General features: G+C 38.0%; 1 protein-coding gene across 2 annotated transcripts in view; it reads right to left on the reverse strand.

The window, feature by feature from the left end:
- LOC128248656 (uncharacterized) overlaps window positions 1–4438 on the reverse strand; it is a 95120-nt gene extending 90682 nt beyond the window's left edge. The window contains exon 1 of one of the 2 annotated variants that reach the window (XR_016243020.1): window positions 4139–4424. The gene's annotated coding sequence lies outside the window, so the exon portion shown is untranslated. Of the gene's footprint in view, window positions 1–4138 lie in introns of both variants that reach the window. The other variant, XM_089357058.1, reaches the window with a different exon arrangement.
- Window positions 4439–4889: the final 451 nt, after the last annotated feature.

The raw sequence follows: 4889 nt of genomic DNA on the forward strand, positions 1-4889 counted from the left end.
CTTTTTCCACTCTTCCATTTAATTCACTCAGTATTTTATAACGTTTAAGTATTTCTCCATTCCTCTCTTTTCGTCCAGAGACCATCTCTCTGATAAGCCTTTATAACTAATTCATCACCAACAACTCCAATCCTAATACCATTCTCTTCTTCAGCTCCTCTCACTGAACAACTCTCTATATCCGTCTACTTCTTTGCCTCTCTACTTCTCTCTTTCTCTATCTATTTTCCCCCTCTCAATACATCAGTCTTTCAATATATTTCGCGACAAATCTCTGACATCCACCCTCTGTCCGTTTTTCTTTCTCTTTCTGTACTTCTCTTGATTTCAGTCCTCACACTACGACCAAATTCAACCAAACACAAAGCTGTACCATACAACATCCTTCCAGTAATCCTCTTGAGTCGAAATGTTTAAATTTTTAACAGTTTAATTGGATGTATTCGGTCGTTTTAAACAATTTCCTTTGTGCGCTACTCATTTCACTTGCTTGTTGTCATTTCAGTGGTAATGCTTCTTGTACTCGCTAGAGTTATTCTTGCTGTAGTTGTTTTGGCTTTCCCATATTGATTTCTCAATACAAAAACACGGAAATCACACTAAGAGTTGGTTTGTTTGCTTTTCTTTTTGCTCAATACACAAATATATATATATATATATATATATATATATATATATATATATATATATATGCACACACATATGTATGACATCCATATATATGCACACACACACACACACATATGTACGTGATATACATATGCATGTATGTAATGCATATATGTGTGTGTACGTATATGCACACATTCATATATGTATGTGAGGCATATATATATATATATACATGTATTTATGTATGCATATATGCATGTAATATATACACGTGTATAAATGTAACGTAGGTGCTTGTGTGTGTGTGCATACATTTAGACATATACATATACATATCTACATATACATATATACAAATACATACATATACATACATATATATACATACATAAACATATACACACATATATATATATGCATATATATATATATACACATATATACATATACACATATACACATATATATACACAAATACCATACATGTATACATATATACACATTTATACATATACACAGATACATATTCACATACACATATACACACATATACATATTCACACATACATATACACACATACAAACATATATGCACACACATACACACATATATATACACACATATATACATATACAAACATGTACACATATATATACACACATATATACATATACAAACATGTACACACACATATATACACACATATATACATATACAAATATATATACGCACACATGTATACACATATATATACATATACAAACATATACACAACATGCATATATATATATATATACATATATACACACACATATATATATATATACATATATACACACATATATAAATGTGCTTCTTGTATTTATGAAAGTTTTCAGTGAAAAAGTTGCTTTCTCATGCATAATTACACATGCACACATGATTTTAAAGTCTCGAGGACAACTTAAAGGACGGAAAGAAAGCCATACGGGGGGGGGGGGGGTAGAAAGAAAGAGAAAAGCAGAGAAACGGACTGGCAGAAACTCAGCGTATGTATGTGTGTGCGTGTGTGTGTGTCTACTTGTATGTGCGTATAAATGTCCACTTGTTTTATACCAATGTGTGTGTGTGTGAAAATGAGTATGTACCGAATTTTTTTTCTTCTCATTATAGAAGTGAAAAATAAAATGGCTGGCAGCATCGGACTATTGAACGAGTTACTCCAGTATAGGAACATGAGAGGCCACGTTTAAGGATTTGAAACAGTTAATAATTCTGTCATGAAAACAGCCAGCATTTGACGACAGATATTTTCTCATAAGAGAGTTCCAAGTCACTCCTTTAAAGGCGTAACAGTTATTCCTGGTTCTCTCTCCCTCTCTTCTCTCGAGTTAACGAGGATACGTTTAGGTGGTCACTCGAAATGCTAGAAATACCGGGAAAATCTCCCTCAACTCCTACCTTAACCTCTTTTGTAAATTACACATAAGAGAAAGGCGGCGAGCTTGGCAGAAACGTTAGCGCGTCGGGCGAAATGCTTAGCGGTATTTCGTCTGCCGCTAAGTTCTGAGTTCAAATTCCACCGAGGTCGACTTTGCCTTTCATCCTTTCGGGGTCGATAAATTAAGTGCCAGTTACGCACTGGGGTCGATGAAATCGACTTAATCCCTTTGTCTGTCCTTGTTTGTCCCCTCTATGTTTCGTCCCTTGTGGGCAATAAAGAAATAAGAAATTTTAGCTCGCCGGGCGAAATGCTTAGCGGTATTTCGTTTGTCTTTACGTTCTGAGTTCAAATTCCGCCGTGGTCGACTTTGCCTTTCATCCTTTCAGGGGTCGATAAACTAAGTACCAGTTGCGTACTGGGGTTTATCTCATCGACTGGCACCCTCCCCCAAAATTTCTGACCATAAAGAATCTCATTATCTGCCCTTTCTACTCCACCTCTCTCTCTCTCTTTTCCATTTGTCTCTTATTCTTTCAGCCTCCTTCTCAATTTCTTTTTCACTCTCACATACACGTTACTCTCTCTCCTGTCTCTTCTCTCTCTCTCTTCCATCTGTCTTCTCCCGCCTCTTTTATCACAATCCCCTTCTCTCTTTCTCTCGCTCTCTGCTCCCTGCTAAATCTAATAAAAGATTGATCTGTGTTTATCGATCTAGCCATCCACTCTATAACACAAGCCGTGCACCACATTGCTGCGCCGTCTTTATAATATAGCACAATAGATGGCGTAGCACCGAGATGAAAACGATACGATTCTGGTTGTCTTGAATGCATTATGACCAAAGATCGACTTCACGAGAGCTGACTTGGGTGCTGAACAACAAAACAGCAGCTATAACAATCCTTCTAATTTTCGTGAAGGTTAGTAATTTCGAGGGGAAGGCGAACTGGTTATATCAAACTCCAGTACTCAAGCGGTACTTATTATATCGAACGCGAACGGGTAAAAGGTGAAGGTGACCCCGGTGGAATTTGAAATCAGAATGTAAAGATATAAAAAATAAAAAAAATAATAAAACACGGCATTTATAATAACTGCTTTATATTTAAGCGCTTTTCGCAGTCACAGGATCGCGGTTTCGATTCCCAGACCGGGCGATGTGAGTGTTTATTGAGCGAAAACACCTAAAGCTCCATGAGGCTCCGGCAGGGGTTGGGTGGCGAACTCTGCTATATTCTTGCACCACAACTTTCTCTCACTCTTTCTTCCTGTATCTGTCGTATCTATATTTCAAAGGGCCAGCCTTGTCTCACTCTGTGTCACGCTGAATCTCCCCTAGAACTACGTTAACGGTACACTTGTCTGAGCAGTGCTCAGCCATTTGTACGTTAATTTTACCAGAAGGCTGTTCCGTTCAACTGGAACCCGCCTCGTCGTAACCGACGGAGTCCCACGATTTAAGCCCTTTACGGCCACACTTGTATACTTATGACTCGCCATCACATAACAGTCACTAACACTGCCTCCCTCTAGTGAGCACTTCTAACAAGTACAACTGCATTCATAATTTATAGAGCTGTGTTATGGTCAGATGGAGGGAAAGATAGTGTAGAGGTTTATGGAACGACGTCAGGCTATGATGAATTACGAACCTAAAATACCATCGAACGAATTGTACAACAGCTGCTTACCCACGCGTCCGTCACATCAGGTCATGCATTGGATAATATATCAAGAAGCTAGTGTTCGAAACCGCGTCGCATTAAGATAATTAACTCATTTATCATTTGGTTATGAGCCGCACAGCACGAGTGGAGACGAAATGCTGGGCTCTGTCGGATCTGTTCTGCTATGTGTAATAATTATCTATGACATTTTAAATTGAAGTCGAAGCAATGACGAGGTGGAAATAATTTAAAAACAAAATAATGCAAATTCTAAGCTGTTTAAAAAAAAAATAAACAGAGGGAGTCTTTTTGTTTTCTTTTTCGATACATGGAGAGCTTTGTCTTTTTAAACATGGTGGTTAATTAGTGACAAGTTGGAACATTTGTATATATTAAGGCAAAACACAGGAAAATGTCACAAAGTGAATACTTTACCTATACAGGTATTCTATTCTCTCTTTGTGAATGGTATTTCTTTGAGGCAATGAAGGTGAAAATACTTGCTGATGTTGTTGTAGTTGTAGCAATAGTCACAGTTGTCGTTCTTCCTCTCCTTTTTCTTCGGTTCCTTCTTTTTTTTTTCATCTCCCCTCCTTCGTCTCCTCCTTATTTTTCGTCTACTCTTCCCCTTCCTCCGTCTCCTCCTCCTTATTTTTCGTCTACTCTTCCCCTTCCTCGTCCTTCGTCTCCTCCTCCTTATTTTTCGTCTAATCTTCCTCTTCCTCCTACTTCGTCTCCTCCTCAAACAGTTGTATACACAGGAGTGTAAAACAATACCGTGAAGGCATGTGACTCAGTGGCTAGGATATCCGGTTCATAGTTGTAAGGACGAGAGTTCGATTCCTGACAGCGCGTTTTATCTTTGAATAAAAAACAATATTTCACATTGTTCCAGTCTACCAAGCTGGCAAAAATAAGCTTCACTTGTAATTCAAAGGGCCAGCCTTGACATATTCTGTGTCACACCGAACCCTCTTGAGAAATACGTTAAGGGTATGCGTGTTTGTGGAGTACTCGGCCAAGTAGCGTGCTAGTAAAACTACACCACTGTGAGATATATATATACAACTAAATATATACGGTTACATGCTAAGAGGTCTGATATATACGCGAGTAACAAAATACGTCAAAACTCCAATGAACTATGGATTGGTGGACTTGAGGTGTTGGAGACTCTCTTTTATAA

The sequence above is a fragment of the Octopus bimaculoides genome, chromosome 9 (genome assembly GCF_046866305.1).
Source record: "Octopus bimaculoides isolate indiv1 chromosome 9, ASM4686630v1, whole genome shotgun sequence".
NCBI classification, from domain to species: domain Eukaryota; kingdom Metazoa; phylum Mollusca; class Cephalopoda; order Octopoda; family Octopodidae; genus Octopus; species Octopus bimaculoides.